Raw genomic sequence first — 19,385 nt, 5'->3', positions numbered from 1 at the left:
TAAGTTAGTTTAACCCTTAATGGATGGGTTGGCTGTAAAACTGAATTGCCTCTTTGGGGACTAATAAAGTTATCTGAATATGAATCTGAATCTGAACTGACGGGCTGTGGTGGGTCGTTAAGGGCACTTATTTGGATGTTCATGTGCAGTGGCCTAGCCCACGTATAAACCTAGTGAAACGACGATTTTCCACAATAGAAACATGATATAAATGGGAAAACGTATACTGTTCTAACTATAAAAATGGCGGAATCATCCACAGTGCATGATATTTCGCTTCATACACACTTCACGATGCAGACATTCACAAAGACGTAGCCCAGCAACAATCTATCTAAAATAACACATTTTGGGAGTACCATTCATGATATATGTAGTAAAATATTGAAGTTGTGGGAAGTTTATATGGCTTATGTTTCATACCCCCATGCCCGACCAGGAGGGACGAATGAAACATTACGCACGTCCCACTTTGCTGTAATAATTCCTGAACGGTTTTGTTCAAAGCTGAAAATGCAACTGTATTTGACAGATGACAAGTGTAGGTTACTAGTAACAAAATATTAGCTTTCAGTGCTATACGATCGCTTTGTAAATTAAAAAAGTGTTTCAACTGTCCCGGCTCTCCTAGCCTATATAGTAACATTTTAAAACTGAATTAATATTTTCAGTGATGTAGCTACAGGCATACACAAACTTGAACAAAGGAGAAACGAGTTGGGATCAAATCAGTTTACATGGAAATATATTGTATTATAGTTTTATGTCTGCTGTATTTGTGTGTCTAAATAGTAAAACAATATTTTTTACAACCTACAACTGATCTATAGGCCTAATGATATTTTAAGCGATTATGACTCAAGAGTTGGTCATTTTTATGGTTTTCATGTAGGCCTATTGTAGGTTGCTGGCAGCTTTCTACTTTGTTAAAGTGACAAAATGAGAACTCAGACTTTTCTTCTTCAATGCATGTGGGTTAAGTCCAGTTTACAAATTTGATTTATTGTAATTTGAATGTAGATGTGTGTCCTGATTCTTTCTCTCTCTTTTTTCTAAGCTGGCACCTCACTAGAATAGGTTTTTCTTTTTCAGTAACACCATGAAACCTAATTGTTATTTTTCTTGTTTTTTTCCCCTCTGTAGTCATCTGTAAAATATTTTCAGCTATGCAAATGTGTGGTAAAAGTCTCAGACTGTGCAGGGTTCACTAGAGGTAAACAGTTAATGTTGCAAAATTTTTCTGTGATCAAACTGAAGTAACACAACGTGAAAATAGATTATTATTATTATTATTATTTATTATTTGGTCGGGAATAGGCAGTAAGGTGCCATGAGAGCGAGCAGACTTTTATTCCAGCCAGAGACAAAAAGCTCAGTGGAGGAACTGTTTGTCAGTGAAATTTTGTGTAATCTTTGTTTAAAATGTCCATGTTCCTGACCTGAAAAGAGAGAAGAAGGAAAAAGGGAGATAGAGAAAGGTAACTGGTTAAATATATATACTGTATGTTGGGTTTTTGATGTTACATTTATTCTATAATTGTAGGCAGAGTTGAAAAAAACAACACAAGACGCATGTACTGCTTTTTCAAAGACATTTAATTTGAATCAAATTCAATGCACACATTATCAATCAGCCATCATATTTATTTGATACATTTTGGTTTAAAAAGTGATCGCACATATGAAGAAAATGCAACTCTGTCCCTCTTGTATTTTGTTTTTTTACAAACATGGCAACAACAGACAATTAAACAGAAAGTACAAAGTAATTTTGGTTTTGAAACATAAAAAAAGATAAGAGCAACACATACAAAACACTGAAACCAATGTTGCAGCAGACCTTATTAGATATATTTTACTACAAGCGAGCTATGGAGTTCAAAGTTTATTTGTTTCTTTTCATTTCACATTGATTTTCCTTAATTAAAGTAGCTTTTATGGTTTCATGAAAATTGAAGATTTTAATAGTCTGCAAATGCAATAAGAGATGAGGCATTAATCCAAGTAAAGTGTTTCATTACATCATGCGAGTGTGTAGGCTACATCTTTTAAGGAAAAACATGTTGCAACTAGGAATTCAGTGAGACAAATGACTTTAACATAAAGAAAAATATTTCATAATTGTCATTTCAAAATACATTTATTTAAACATGCACGTACACATCCATACTTAGAGACGATAGCTACAGTCATTATAGTGGAGTTAAAATGAGCTGTGTGTGTGTGTACTTTGTGTACTGTGTGTGGAAAGGAGACCAGTCTCCTGTTCCTGCTGAACTGAGCCAGCCAACGTCACACACTGATTATCAGCACAGCAGGCACAGGAGACTGACCCAGCAGGGGATGGGGGGGGAGTTAGACAGAGGTGACTATACGCACGCACGCACGCACGTGCACACACACACACACACACACACACACACACACACACACACACACACACACACACACACACACACACACACACACACACACACACACACACACAGGAACAGGAGCAGTCTTCGACACTAATGAGACAGCTGACATTTAGCAAACACTGACATACTGAAGCTGCACAATTTCAGCTAATTCAACAGATTACCAGTTATTACCAGAAGCTTATGGATAGTGACACCTGCCACCATACACCCCTCTTGGCCACAGCGCATTGGCCTTACGCTTTCACGACACAATAGTGAGTCATCTGTGAACCACACACACATGCTGTCACGGCAGAAGTGATTAAGTGGGAGTCTGACTTTGTTGGGCCCATAAAAAGAGAGTCAATCTAGAAAATGAGCAGCAGCACGTTTTTCCTACCTCTTTATCGAACAGACTGTTTTAAAAGAGGAAGTGCTTTTCCACACACAGTTTTCATATGTTAACTGGCACTGAGCTACACTACTATTCAAGTTTTTGTCCAAATTTAGCGTACATTTTAACTTTCCAGAAAAGTTACATTTCCAGAAAATGTATAATGGTTACTATTCACTACTGTTATGTGAATATTAGGAGTTGGGCACAAAAACAGAAAGAGAAGAAGGTGCAACGAGATGATGTACTTAAAAAAGTGCCAACGAATGTAAATTAAAACATGATAGAAATATGCCATTTATGTTCGTTTCATGCATTGATTTGAGGAAGGTCTTTTCATTAATGCTCATAAAGACTGGTAAATGAAAACACCCTTTACATCTTAAGCGTTTCATATTTTTGGCTTGTCTGAAATCTGCATGGTGTTAATGTGAAGAGCGGTGGTTTGATGATCTGGCCCCTCCCTGACCTTTACTCTCCCCTTGCCGGCTGCAGCCCTGTGGCGGCAGAACTTAACCACTGTGAACATGGCAGACACTCACTGTTCACATGTGGGTTAAGTCCTGCTGCCGCACAGCCAGGTCTTACGAGCACCTGTTCGTGACACAGAGCGGGATGGGTGTGTTTGCGTATTCAAATTAGAAACATGGATGTGACTGTGTGGGAGTTAGCAAATTAGTGCATCTGTGAGAAAGAGCTGGCTTTCTTCATGTCAGCCATTGGAAATCCCTGGCAATGTGATTCAGTCCTGTAGTCTCAAAAATCACTCTGCCAGGAATTCCCCTGGCCAACAGAGACAACTAGACAGTTTGTGGTCAGAGGACTTAAAAGCATGCGTAAAACTAATAATAAACACCAAAAATAGACCTCCTCTTTCATTGTCACCTCTGATGCTTTATGTTAGAGGCTATATCCCTCATCTATAACTTTCTGTAAAGGAGTGAATTGTCACAGTAGTCCTATGTGCTACATCTTTTTCATTCACAGGTCGTAGTCAATGCACTTTCTCAGCCCTGTGTGTACTGTATGTGTGCATGGTTCTCGTCCACTCCCAGACTTCCTGTGGCCGCTTATAAAAATAGCTTTTCAATGACAGAATGGAGAATTAGGTTAGGAGGAAGTGGCCAGTTAAGTGGCACTCCCTTAAAAAAAGTTTGCCCCACTCTGTTCTACTGTACTTCTGCCCCATTATCTGTAAAATAAAAACGGCCCAAGAACACTGGGCCGTATTTCCTCTGCTACGAAGCTACTGCTAAATCCATATTGACTTCAGAAAACTGATAGTGTATATATATGTTATTGCTTCTTATTACTGCCTGTCAAATGATACCTGATATCTACAATCACATACGTTCATTACCCCTGGAGCAGCACCTATTAATCTGAATTCCTTTATGCTGAATTTTACCTGTCTGGAAACGACACATTTAGTAAATAATTGAATGTCATTCCAAACTCCAGATCCACATTGAATGCTATTTTTCCATCTTCTTCAAGTCTCTTTATTTTCAGCAGCATAAATATTCCACCATGTACAAGGTATGAGTCAGTGGGACACTTTTGGGGAACTTCAGACTCTAAATACGTTTAAGCCGGCTGTCTATTGTCACTGTGGGCCGAGTTGTTGCAGAGCTGCTCCAAGGAAGCAGTGAACTTGGGCACTATCACTAATGCTGTATCGTTGTTGTCACAAATCTACTGCAGCTAGGTCTGAGAGTTTGGAAAGAGCTGAACAGTTTAAACACCACTCACTGAAACAATTTTGTATTTCAATTTTTTAAGCAGGAAACCTAAAACTCTGCTCTTAACCTCACACAGAGTAAAAACCCTGTTAGACGCGTTCTAGTTTCCTCCAGGCCAATGTTCTTTCTCTCAGCCTGTGGTCCAATCAACCAATAACACCAAAGTATAACCACTCAGAACACACTGTGATTTGGAGCTACTGGGAAGATAGCGTAATTTTAGGGTCAGGTTATTATTTGTCACTCAGTTCATGGAAAACACATAATTATGAATCTTTAACATTTTGTGTTGCATTTTACCGTAGCTGTAAGCGTCTCCTTAAATTCTGTTTTATTTTATGACATATGCATTATTTTCTTTGGTCGGTCTCCACATGTTCACAATAAAAAAAACGTGCCGTCTCAAGAGAGAAGGTCAATTAAGGTCCCAGCACCCATCAAATACAGTACACTTACTCCTTTTTAACTCCTCTCCTCCATCAACCTAAAACCCTCTATCCCACCATCCTTTCATCTAGCAGTGGCTCGTCTCGTGTGTTATTTTCTCTGCCTTTTCATCTTTTCCATCGGTTTCTCTCTTCCCCTTTGCGTTCCCCCAGTCGAACCCACAGCCGTTAATGTCTATGAGCTCATTCCTTCCCTTCCCCTGTAATGACAGCACTCTGGTTGACGCACACTGTCCAACACCTCACCTCAAACGCTCGCTGTGAGGATCTCAACGTGTCTCACTTTTGCATTTGGCCTGTCTTGCTTTTAGAGTGCTACGGTGGAGCCAGGCAATCCTGTTGTTACACTCTTCTCAAATTGGATGTTTATTATGGTTGGGAATAATCATGAGCTTCTGCCACGTGGGCTGCGACTTATTGACAGCTCATAATTTTGCCAATGTGTTGCATCCTGATAGAGGCGCAGAATTGGAAAATTAGTGTCACTGGGTTACGATCAGCTGCAGATGTTCCTAAGCAGAGTTAAAATGTTTTTAGAGTGTTTTCATGGCCTACAGCCTTGTGGGTTGGGTGCTTTGATGGTTTTAGGGTGTGCGCTTTACACTTTGTGTGTGTTCTACTCCGTTTATAACTGTGCACACGATGTATGGAAGGGCCCAAGTGTAGACGTGGCCACTCGCTGTTTTCTCAAACCGGTCTCTCCCATTCAGTCAGAGTGCAGAAATTGACATTGCCGTTTACACAAGGGCACACAGTTAAGTGGAAAAGCCTCTGTTGAGACAGCTGGATCTCAACCCCTTGGTGTTTCATCACATATCTCCTCACACACACACACACACACACACACACACACATACACACACACACACACACACGTGCGCAATCAGTCTCTCCGCACATAATATGCTCACTATCAATAAACAAACACAGGTATGCCAGTGGGCTGCAGGGCAAACATAACATGAGCGTTAGCCGGGTTCTCACCCAGTCTCATGAACAGGAATAGTACAAATACATACCAATCTGACACCATTCACACCTCCAGGCTGTATGGCGCTTCACAGAGCAAACAGTGAGCAGGGCAACTCACAGGCTGGCTGTACTTTGCTATTGTGCACCTCATTAATGATTATGTATCAAACTGAAGCATATGTAATTTTTTGTATCTTTCCATTGCATTAGACAATTTTACAGAGGGCAGTTTGTTTCCAACCCCAGCCTCATGTGAAATCAATCTATCCAATGGTTCAAGACATTATGTCAACATTGGGGCACGAGGGTTATTATAACGCCTGAATTCCCTTCTTAAAGTGGCAATCCGTAAGATTTCAGTCCTGGTTGATTTAGAATTTCTATTTGAGTGAAATCAATGGAATTGTGCTGAGAGTTTAGCAGTCTGGAGCATAGAAATACAATCTCATTCCATTTCTATGGTCTGGAGTCTTGTTGTTGATACATGAGCTTCAAGTTTTCAGAATTTTGTGCATAGTTCCATTTTTTGTGTGTATACAATGGAGAAAAACATAATTATTTTAGGGAGATATCACGCCAGACACCCTGCAAATATATAAATATTGCAATACTGTCATCAGTGGGCCATAGGCTTAATCATCATTGTGTTACCTCTTTCTGCAATAGATGGTGACTTAACAGATATTGTATTTAAATGAAAACCTTCAAGATTACAGCTTTAAAGTGTAAATACAGCCACATTTGCTTTTCATAATAGCTGTTGTATCCATTACACCTCTAAAAACACACTCGCACTGATAAATGCGGAAGAAGAAAATGTGGAAAAGTAACTATTAACCAGAGTCCACAAAGGTGAGGAGATCAGTGTGGAGAGGAAAGATGCCTGACACAGCAGAAACTGTGGCAGCATTTCCTCTGCAACTTACAGAACATTTTCAAGACAATGTTTTCTGCCAGATGCTAATTCAGGCCTGTCAGTTTCTTAACCCCAACCATTAGATCTGCAAAATGGACAAAAAAATATCGTAGTGAAAAACATATAACACATCTCAACGACCTTAACCTAGATCTCTGAACTCACACACCTTACAGCACAGCAGTACCACACCCTGGCTCTATTGCTACCAGACAGAATGTGTCTGGGTATGTGTGCGCATGTGAGTAAGACTGTATTTGTTTCATGTTGCGTGTTAGGGCGTAATTATTGCTAAGGCTGTGACATTCAGTGACATTCATACAAGGACTTGGGCTCTACTATGGGCCCTATCTGTTGCAGTTTTCCTGAATCAAAGGGGAACGTTCATTGGCTGGCCTGGAATCAATGGAACGCACCACATGTGGGACATTAGTCTGAGAATAAAAAAAGTATTTCCAGCTCCAGATTTGAAAAAAAGAGAAAAGCTCAAAGTCTCTTTGGGCTGTAAAGCTAGCCTCAGCAGTGAAGAGCCCAGCCCGAGCCCGTGGTCTGCTCCCTGTAGCCCTATGCGTGTAACCCTATCCTCCGCCTGATTCGTTGCCAAACACTCTTACCACCACCAGCCCTGTACTTAGTGTACAACCGCCCTGCTGCCACTGAACCACACATGCACAAATGGATGCAAAAAGTATACACACATACACACACACACACACACACACACACACACACACACACACACACACACACACACACACACACACACACACACACACACACACACACACACACACTTTTATTCCACTACGCCACGGTTTCCTGAGCCTGGGCCCATTCCTACAGATTGCTGCTGGGCACACCCACCCACCCAGCCACCCCACCAAAGCCAAGGCTTGAGTCCTGGATCCCCACCTTCTCTTCTCCTTCAGCTCCTTCTATTCCCTCTTTCTTCCATCTATTCCTCCATCCAATCACCCAATCGGCCTTCCCTGGTAGGCTTTCCAATCTAATGATTCCTCACTGTAAACCTCTCTTTCTGTCTTTCCCATGTCTTTTGGCGGAGAGGTTATCTGAAGTCACAGTCAGTTGCACACAGAGTAAAGCAACATATCCTTCTGTTACTTTTGAATACTTCCTGGACTAAATTAAATCATTTTTTATCTTGTCTTTCCTCTGTGCTTCAGCATCATGTTAATCTCCTTCAGCTCCATTTTTGCATTCCACTGCCTAATTTGTTCTATACCAACACTACCAGAGGGGAACCAGACAGGACGGCGGACAGTAAAACAGAGACAGCCGTCCCTAAGCTGTAGCTGAAACTGGGTTAGCTACAGTAGCTGCTGGATTCCCTTCCTTTCATGGAGGTTTGGGAGCTCGCAGACTTACAGGGCCTCTGAACAATGAGAGGAATGTTTGAGCGGCTCTGGCCTCGCTTCACTTCTACCATTATGTCTCTCGACTGCTTTTCTAGAACTTTTTGTGACCTCTGTTCCCCCTCTGTGCTGCCAACAACACCCCGCGGAGACGCACACAGACTGATGGACATGTAGACAGATAGATGACACGCATGTGGTAGACGGATGACATACATACTGTAAGAAGACTGTTGCAAAGTAAGGCAGACAAAAAGGTACAGGCAAACTAATTATGCAGTAATTCATTTGGAGATATAATCCCTAAATCAGACCGACAGACATACAGGCAGGCAGACAGACAGACAGACAGACAGACAGACAGACAGACAGGCAGGCAGGCAGGCAGGCAGACAGGCAGAAAAACAGACAGAAATCAAGTCATCCCATTCAAAGGAACTATTTACGTCTGACCTTTGTAATGGAGCCGGTCCACAGTGGCAGACCTTAGATCAGGGCAATATTCCAGTGCCAACATTACAGTATATTTGAACAGCAGGCACATTTTACTGTCGTTCCGTGTAAATGTCTGGCCTGATCAACAGGTTGCAGGAATTGCTGTGAAGTGAGTGTGAATGCCTATCTGTGAAAGACCAGTGGTTCAAGAAAAGCGTACAGATTTTCCAGTTCATAAAGTCATAAAACAGTAAAAAGGCAACAATCAACTTCTGAGAAAAGGCAGACGCGATGCTGCACCTACCTGAGACAACAGTTTTTACTCCTTTCCTCTGTCTCAATGTCACTCTCCTCATGCTCTCCCTGCAGTGTCACACTCTTAAGTTGAACTTCACAGTTGTTCCCGCACCCCCCTCTATCTCTCTCAGTGTTTGTCGGTGTCTCCCACTCTTCGTCTGCTCTCGTGGGTCTGTTTCTCCTTCGTGGGTCTGTTTCTCCTTCGGCTGTGCAGACAGAAGTGTGTGAATCGAGTGTGTCTGGGAGCCAGACAGGGTGAGAGTAAGAGAGTGGGCGGGCCCAGCCCAGTGCAGGGGATTCCTTTATGACGATGTCAGAAGAGAGGAGCCCTCCCCTTACTCGTCTCTTCTCTGCCTCCCTCCACTCCCTCTTCTCATCTCCTCCTCTGTGCATGGCCGAGGCTGCTACTAGAACACAGGAAAGGGGGCAGGGAGATAATTGGCCGCACAGCTGCTAATAAATGAGCAAAGGCTGTTTGAGTCAATAGCAGGCAGGAAGACCAGGCTAAATGTGCAGTGTTTCAGTGGACAAACATACTAAGAAGCTTTGTAACACTGTCTTGTATGCTGAGAATGTTCTGTAAAGAGCTGAAAGTTACAACAAGTTGCAGATAGTGATCATTTTTCCCTTTGTCTGACAAAGATCTGAGTGATCGCATTTATCCTAAAGACACTGTAATTCAAACCCTTCTAATAGCAGTTAGTACTATTTTGCAAGCTTGTTTGGAGATGTTTGTTTTACTCCTATCCAAGAACGTGCATTTTTGTGTAATCATATTGATGAGTGTATTTGGACAATGATTTGTACAACACAAAGCACTTTTCGAAGAATTGAATAGAGAAAATGATCACCAAAGGCCCATAGGAAATATAAAACCATGGTAAAAGTCATATTCACAAGGCCGGAAACAATAATAGAAAGTCTTTAGGTTGATAAATTAAGAAGTGATTTGAAAGATGGCATAGGTTTAGCTCAAGTCAAATAAATACCGGATCTTGCTTTGAATCAATAATTCAATAAGACGCTGATGATTTGACACTACATACATACACACCCATGCCGAAATAGTGCTAAGGTTGGTGTGAAGTGGTTGTGTCTCTTGTTTTGGTGAAACTTTAAGCTGCTTTTTTATTGTGAGAGAGGGACTTTAACTAGGACAGGAGTGCAGGGTTACAGTAATCTAAGCAAGAAGAGACAAAGCATGGCTGATTTTTCCAGATCACTTAAAGCTAGACACTTTTACAATATGGAAATCATTCTCATAGTGACAGAGATCCATGAATCAACAGATGTGCTTAAAAGTATAAATTTGAGTGCGCTGCAGCGTGACACTTATTGTGAAGACATTAACATTACCTTCATAGCAAAAGAAAGTATTCTTCCCTGTATTTTACTGATAAAGAGTATAAGTCATCAATAATCCGTCATTAATGATTCAAATCACCAGTGGTAACTGGTGGTAAGAAATTAAATAGCAGAAGCGTATGTACATCACGGACTTTGCAACTTCTGGGTTAGGCTGTTGTAATTTTGTGTGTGTGAAGTGTTTGTGTCCAAGCTTGGTTTGATCTGCACCTGTCAAGCATAGGACCCCCTTCCCACCTACACACACCCCTTCCCAACAGAGAGACAGTAACACAAGCTTCAGAGAGGGGCTATTAGAGGCTTTATGACTTCCCCTTCTTCCCCTGAAGCCTTTGGGTGTGTGTGTGTCTGTGTGTGAGAGCGGCAAAGTCTCGCACAGACAACCACGCCCCTGAGAGAGAGCGGACGTCACACATTCCACACACACATCCACACACACTTATGTGTCTCTTAGCAACACACACACTCAAAGCTTAGTGAAATGACTTTGCCAGTAAAGGACACATGACCGCAACACATCATTTATCTTCAGGTGGGATAATGTTTGTTTATGGACCTCAGTTTCTATGTTGTCTTCGGAGGGGATTTACAACTTTGCATAACAGCCGGACTTGAATGACGTGTAATGAAAACTGTAACTTTTTGAATTGTTAGTTAGAAAAGATTGCTTGTAGTGTGAGTGAATGGGGTTACGTTGGAGTGGAGTAGAGCTTCATGCATTTCTGACTTATGTGTATATGTGTGTTATCACTGCATGACTATCTGTTCATATTTTGTTTTTGATTTATTTTATTTATTTATTTATTTGACAGGGACAATGCACAGCTCCTTAGCAGTACCAGAGATAGCTATAAGCTCATTTTCGTCTGTAGTCCCTGGGCAGGAAACATAGGATAACATCTCTGTCAGAAAGGAAACCTAACACTATATGTATCATGTGCAAAGGTCAAGGACTCAATAGTCATGTAAGTAAATGAGCTGAAAAGTCTTAAGACAGAGTTAACCGGGTAGTCTATGATGTGATAAACTCTTCTCTGGTAAAAACGAACCCAAAAGCATTTTCATCTCCGTTCTGTGGTCTAAACCTTGAGGCATGCCGTGCACACTCCCCTCTTATTTTGCCTCACAGGGATGACTATTAGCATAGCCGCATGCAACACAAGCACTATAATGAGTGAGACGAAACAGAGCTGAAACAAAGATGCTCTCAAAAGCTACTCATCACAAGAAGACTTGAGACAACTTTCAGTTTCAACCAATAACGTTCAGGCCAGGCAAAATATAATCCAAATAAACTTGGTATGAAACTGTAGAAATGGGGCGCCTGGTTAGCTCATCTGGTAGAGCGGGTGCCCATATAGAGAGGTTTACTCCTCGACGCAGCGGCCGTGGGTTCGACTCTGACCTGCGCCCCTTTGCTGCATGTCATTCCCCTATCTCTCTCCCCTTTCAAGTCTAAGCTGTCCTATCCAAATAAAGGCCTAAAATGCCAAAAAACATACTCTTTAAAATAAAAAAAAAGAAACTGTAGAAATGAAGCCATATCTTGCTACTTTTCAACCAATGCCATTTTATTAGGAGCAAACTCTTGTGCGCAATGTTCTGCAATCATTCCTGCTGGCAGTGGAGGATAGTAGTATTCGGAAAACAGTGCTGAAAGAGTGCTCTGTACTTCTTCTTGCCCTAAGGCCATACTCTGTTCTTTATGGTTCTGTAAAACATTATCAGCTCTATGGAAAGTGTAGTGATATGCAAGCATTGTAAATGTGTGTCTCTGTGTGTGCATGCATGGCTGTGTGTCTTTGTTTCAACAGATGAGTCCGTTTTCAAGAGATAACGGGCAGGCGTATCTATAGCAAATGTGTGTGTGTGTGCAGTTTTAGTGTACAATATGTGTGTGCATGTGTATAATACAGAAGTTATTCATTGCAACATTTACCTCTAAGGTCAAAGTGAACTGCAGATCTCCATAGTATGAACACACACAGATAAACACACACAGTACACACCTATTAGGCCTATGTGTTTATCTGTCTGTACAAATGTATACCTATTTCAGTGTTTAATCTTACACCGTACGTGGCTGTTACTGTATGCATGCATAGATGTGTGTGCGTCAAAGGGTCACACGGGACATTCGACTGAGTGACCATCTTAGACAGTGAGTCAGACGACAGTAAGCGACTCTAATCTGGTCCACTGGGTTTGGGAGTAAAAAAAAAAAAAAAAAAAAAAAATCAACTTCCATTTGGTTGGCATGGTGAGTCAGATCCAATTATGCAAAATGGTTTTGGAGAGAAAAAGTAATGCAGGAGAATGACAGAAAGGGCTACTGCCAGCTGATCTGTGACGTATCAACGTTAAACTTATTTATCTAGACGTGCTGGCTGCGAACACATAACTTATTAACTACTACTATTAACTATTACTCTTTTGTTGACTCGGGATGTTTAACCCACAATAGTTATATAGCTTATGGACAATGGTGTTTATTAAAGGTAGCTAATCATTTCAATATTGAAAGTAAACAACAATATTACTACTAGTATTATTAAGAGTTATCATCCTTTTCTAGACATACACGTATGAAGTACGCTTCACTATAAACTGTAAAGACTCTGGACTTTCTTACTGGATTTTTAGTTATTTGTGTTCTAAAATTTGAATTAGGTTTACTTACTTCTGGACCAGAACATGAAGTTCCAGTTTCACTTAGGCTCTGTATAGAAGTACTCAATACATGGGTTCTTATATAATGGATAATATTTACATTTATTTTATAGATGTTATATATTATATATATGTTATATATATATTTTATAATCTTTTACTTGATGCACTGCATTCTGTTTTTTACTTCCGCTCCCTATAATGTGCTGAACTGTATATACAGTAAATAGATGCCGAATATCTTGAGTAGGGGTATTGGCCCTGGTAGCAGAATTGTGTAGGGTTGCTTAAGAGGACTGAACCAGATTGTCGATGGCCTCCGGAATCAACCCCCATTCCCGGCCTCTTTTTACCCATCCACCCCTGACCCACTCCCGTGACATTTGAGGTCATAACTTTTCTACACCTCATCCATGCTGGACCATGTCACTGGAAACCAGTCCAGAACTCGGTCATTAAGTCCAACAAAAGACCAGCATGTCTTAACCGAGCTCAAACCAGTCAGCTAGGAGGCTCCGAATGGATCCACTTGACTTTGAATGGTCTGCCCTTATTTTCTCTTTTTTCTCTTTTCTATGATCTCTCTCTCTCTGTCTCTCTCTCTCTCTCTCTCTGTCTCTCTGTCTCTCTCTCTCTCTCTCTCTTCTCCGGTATTTATGTGTTGGCAGTTGCTGTGGAGACAAGATAAACAAACACTGTGGCGGTAGACAGGAAGTGCTGCGGAACCACAATGGCGTCACTGCGGCTCTACACTCGCTCGCCCTCTTTCTCTCTCTCTTTCTGCCCCAGCCAGCATGCATGCTATTATCCTTAGCAAGCTATATGGAGACCACACTGCTCTTGCTTTCTCTCTGTTCTCTCTCATTTCTCTCATTATTATTAACATTGCTTTTTCAGCTGTGTGTGTCTCTCTCTCTCTCTCTTTTCAACTTTATACCACATTAGCTGGAAAATCTCTGTCTGATTTGTGGTGTCTGGAATGCGTGGTGTTAGTTGATGTGCTGAAAAGCTGTTAGGCACCGACCATTTTAAATGTTCGACCTGTCTGCAGGGCGTTCACTGTCGAGAAGCTGCTCCCCTGTTTCAAAACTGGGTCAAGAATGTGTGTGTGTACTGAATGTTTTGGAGTTTGTGAGAGGCCTGTGAGTGTGAGTTGATGGGTGAAAAATGTCAGCGTTTGTTGGATTTATGGTTAATACATTATGTGTGAGGGGGCCAGATTATATCCAGTGAGTGAGTCAACAGGTGAAGTGAGAGGCCAATATAGCGAGGGCAGTGCCACAGAGAGAATAAAAGGAATGTGTGCGGTCTTATTGCAGACTCTTACATCAGACTGGCATTAGTGTACTGTGCACATCCCTCCTGTTCTCCCTCTGTCTTTTTTACACAAGCCTGCTCTAAATATACTACTCTGGAAAAACCCCTTGAGAAGATACCGCCCTCTCTCTCCCACTCCACATGCTAAAAATATCCAGACAAGACCACCTTAATAGCCCCCCTCACGTCTTGCACTCAACGCCAGTTCATTATCTTACATGACTTTTAGCTCTGTTATGTGTTGTGACTCCTTTCTTTAATTTTTTTTCCTGTGTACTTTACCTTCCTTTTCCTATTTCCACCTTCTTCCTCTATCACTCCCCCCGATAGCAGCGTCTTCTTCCAATCCGTCAAGGCTGCTTGGCATTTCTGCTGAGATAGCCAGCCATCCCTCCATCCATCTCTCCATCCATCCTTCCATCAAAGCAGCCAATCAGACCTCCAGCCAACCAGTCTGTAGACCAACCAGCTGCCCACCCAGCTGGCCAGATGATGAGCGGTCCAGCTATCGGGTTCTGGCTGGTGGTGGAACCCGGTGAACAGATGAGTTCTCTGGACACACAAACACAGAAGAAACCGAGGTGGATTTTCTTGAGGTCAGCTCATAGCATGGGAGAGAGTGAGAGAGCAAATCAAGGTAGAGAGATGGAAAGATTAATATTATGTCAAGATTCAAGATTCACTTTCTCGTCCCACATTGTAAGACATTTGAATTTGGCTTCCACCCATGCTGCATCCATAAAAAAATAGTCCACATACATACAAGAAAAAGGTAAGCCAGGAAACAAGAAACATATCAAAGAACATAATAATAAAACATACAGTGATGCTAAAATAGATAAAAACCAATGCCAAGGTATCATCACAGTGTCTTCTATTTATCACCCCTTTTCTGTAAGAAATAGGATAACGATTGAAACAGCAATTGCAGTTGTGAATTGAATGCTGGTAGCAATGTTGTTAATTGTATTGTAGCTATAAAAAGAGGAATACGAAAAAAAGAAGTGAACCATCAGGAAAAATTATTGAGAATGAAATGTAGATGTGCAACTGGCCAATGTATATGTTAGTCTTTTTCAGTTTAAGGAAGTGATTAAAAGTAGCGTACTGTACATGTAAGACCATCATTTTCTATCCTTGTTTTGGTGGTCAACGAGAGAGGAAGCCTATCTGTGACCATATGGTGTTTCTGTTCCTCCATTCAACCGCTGACATCATCTGGAGTGACACACGGCCGGGTGACTTCCTCCGTCTCATTAATCACTTGTGTGTTAACAGGCGCACAAACTCTCCCCAATTCCTGTACCCTTTGCAGCTCCGCACCACATTCCGCCCTCCCTCGTTAGCTTTCCGGCTCCAACATCAGTCTCCAACGCTCTTTCCCAGCTGATCTGCCCACTTAGCAGTGACCTTTGACCCTCCTCCTTCTCCCCCATAAAACCTCCAACTTCCATGCCATGTTTTCTCCACCTGCTGCTCACCTGCTGTGTGTGTAAGGGATGAAACCAGACGAGGGAGGATCTGTCTTTAAACATGCCTTTTATCGAGAAAGGCATCTTGTTTTTAACTTGAGCTTTGTTCAAAGTGTTTACTTTGGCTTTCCCGCACTACTGTGTTGTGAAACTCAGGAAAAATGTGAAAAAACCCACAGCCGTTGGAGGACAGGTGATACTTCTAGTGTGTTATCTCTACATGGAGATAAACCTGACAAGAAGGATCATCAACACCAGGCTCTGATTGGCTGTTTTCAGCTGAACTTTTGAACATTGGGGAGGTACAGAGAGAGACTGAAAGTAGGGGAAAGTTGCACGTAAAGAAAATGAGACATATTAATTTGATTAGTTTAGATTTTACATGAGTTTATATGGGTAAACTTGAGATATTGGTGATTATGTATATTACTGCACACTTTTAATATTACTTAATGCAGTGTTGGCAAATAATCCTGCAACTAAATTTGGTCATTATTAACAGTTTTAGTACAAAAGATTTGGCCATATATCATGCCAATAAAGCTTGCTAAACTAAAACTTACTTATTGGACAAGAACAAAATGGAGAGAGAGAGAGGGAGAGAGAGAGAGAGAGAGAGAGAGAGAGAGAGAGAGAGAGAGAGAGAGAGAGAGAGAGAGAGTCATAGACACTGAGTGGAAGTTAGTAGTCAGCTTTGTGAAGTGTAGCGGAGAGAACTTGCAGTACATCAACTTTTATTATACTATAAAAACACACAGATACATCTTTGCAGGGAGATTAAGCAGTCTGTGCAGGGGTCTATTTTCTGCTACTCTGTCACGGTCAACAGTAGCCAAAACACATATTAAGTGTGGGATGAGCCATGGTCTGAAGCTGTGTGTAAATCACAGCCTACACACACATAAATCTGCAAACTCCTTAGTGTAAATAAAGTTAGTCATCTCCACCACCTAAAGGACTCCTCTACTGAAACAACGGGTCGTGGGAAAATAAACTCATCAGTCAGAGGGGACCGAGATGACGAACACAAGAATCATCAAAATTTCAAAATGCAAAAACATTACGTGACCAGTTCTGTTGTAGTAAAAAAACCAACCTCTTAGCTTTGGTAAGCGGGTTACTTTTTCCACTTTGTCACCCAAAAAACCATTTGCAAAATCAAATAAATGAAAAGTATGTTGTGCACAACCAGGTGGCCTTCCTAAATGTGTAGGCGTCAGTTAATAAATGGGTGGTTTAGCAAGTTAAGCCAAGGTGTGCACAAACTGGGTGTGTCTGTGTGTGTTTCCGCTACCCCCACCCATGTGAAGGGTGCTCTTGGGAGAGGGTATATGCCTGCACTCGTGCCCTCTGGTGCTTAGGCTTTCCTCCATTTTGGGGCATGCACCCTCCCATCTCAGCGCTCTGTCTTTGCTCCTTTTATCTTTCTTACTTTTCTTTTTTCTTTCTTTTAATTCTTGATTTTTTGGGGGTTAGCATAAATCATCCAACTCGTTCACCTCTGTTTTCTATTTTTCTGCCCTCTCTGCACTCTCCCTCTCTGTGCATATTGGTGTAGCTGTCCTTATTTGGCTTCCCTTCGAGTGAGTAGGAGTGTGAGCATAAATGTGACTGTGTGTGTGTTTCCTCCTGACTGTGAGTCACTGCTTGTCTGACTCACGAGCGCTAACAAAAACACACAGTTGCCATGGGGACACACTGACCCCCCCCCTCCTCCTCTCCCATCTCTCTCTGTCTCTCCCTCCTTGCCAGTCTCTGGTTTCTCTCTCCTTGCGGGCACTGCTGCATCCTAGGCAGCCCCTGGCACTGTTAACATGGGTGGCACTCTAACTTGGGTGGGATGCTGGTGGTGAGGTGGGAAAAATAGAAAAAACATAAATAAAGTAAAGGTGAAAACTGGTGTAAAGATTGTTTATACGGAAAACTTAAATCAAAGTCCAGGAGCTTGCAGGAGGACAGAAACCTAGAGTGTGAGACAAACAATCATCTATCATCAATAGTAAGTAGAAATGTCTGTATTGGCTGAGACAGTAAACAGAAAGGGCCCACCTGTAGTTCTATTCTCTGCTTCTGTTCTCTTGCTTTTACTGCTCTAAAATTGCAGACTGCTTTGAACTGGGCCTGTCCTTTGATGTGCTGGCGTCACTACTCGGCCTTGCCATAACCTCCAGGGAGCCGATAATGTGCCCACGTGTGCCATTACATTTGAACAAAAGTCAGGTAGGGCCCTGGATGTACCCAAAGCCTCACGCTACTAGGTTATGGCTGACTTCCTGCATGTTTAATGCTGGTGGTTCGCCACCTAGTGGACAGAATGTATGTTACATATCGTCACCTTCCTAAAATAATGGCCTATGTCATTTTTTCAGGTTTTTCAGAAAAAAATAAAAACTAAATATCACACGTCACACGCTTGACATACGCCATTATACTTAAGGTGTAGAATCACAAGACCTGTTCAACTGAGGATGTAGGCAATTTTGCCAGAGGTGGCCGGCACCATGAGGAGATGATTTAGGTAAAAAAAAAAAATTTGGCAAAAAATGACTTAGGCCATTATTTTAGGAAGGTGACGATATGATTTACTGTAAACTTGGCCATTTTTGGATTACAGTGTCTTAATGGAAGTTAGGGTTCTGGTGAATGTGAACCACTATATATGGTGACTCTGACTGACCAACTGATCATAGACATGTCTAGTTTTTCCCAGTTCCACCGAAAAGACATTTCCCCTCTGAACTCACATTCATTTAAATAGGCCTAACTGTTAGAGGCCCAAAGAGGTCAATTTACCCAATATTTCCCAAATATAGCTAAGATTAGAGAAAAGTACAACACAAAAATACAAAATTGTGTAGCAGAACTTACGTTCTTCTTGTTTTCTACCTCATTAATTATTTCAGGACCCCTCAGATTTATAAAGGCACACTGTGGCCTATCTCTAGGTTGGGAACCACTGGACTAACTGCCAAACTGTCAGGGGTGAAAGTGACCTGTAAAGCTGCAGCAGAGAAGAAGCTGCTGGTATGTCTTCAGCTGCAGGAGGGCTGAGCTCCAGAAAGGAGACACTGGAAAAGTTAGATATTCAATGTACATGTTCACTGTCAGGGGGGTGTCCGTTGGCAAGCGGGCCTGGGCTAGCAGTTAGTGAACTGTACAGAAAAGCACAAAAATTCAGTAAAATTAAGGATGACATCATTATGAATTATGGTTATCTTTTTGTACCTCGGCATAGATAAAAACAAAAGGTTGCATCTACCTTAATTCATTACTGATTCAATGCTCCACTCGGTGAACACGCCCAGTGGCCCAAATCAAACACAACATGCTAAATGCTAACATGGTCATGGTGGTTAGTATTTGGTGTTTTAAGCCCCCAATGTCATCTTCCAGGCAGCGCTGCATGGAAGGCACTATGGTTAGGCAAGGGTTAGGGTTAGGGTTAGGGTTAGGGTTACGGTTAGGTGCCTTGAAGTCGATGGTCGCAGCGCTGCCTTGAAGTCGACGGTGGGGGCTTAAAACACCATCGAGCCATGGTGGTTCCTCCAGCAGTGATTTCTGTGTTCACTGAGGAACGTTTATGT

Source organism: Perca fluviatilis, chromosome 15 (genome assembly GCF_010015445.1).
Source record: "Perca fluviatilis chromosome 15, GENO_Pfluv_1.0, whole genome shotgun sequence".
In the NCBI taxonomy this organism is placed as follows: Eukaryota; Metazoa; Chordata; class Actinopteri; order Perciformes; family Percidae; genus Perca; species Perca fluviatilis.
The sequence above is the reverse complement of the archived record's forward strand: the minus strand, read 5'-3'. Positions refer to the sequence as shown.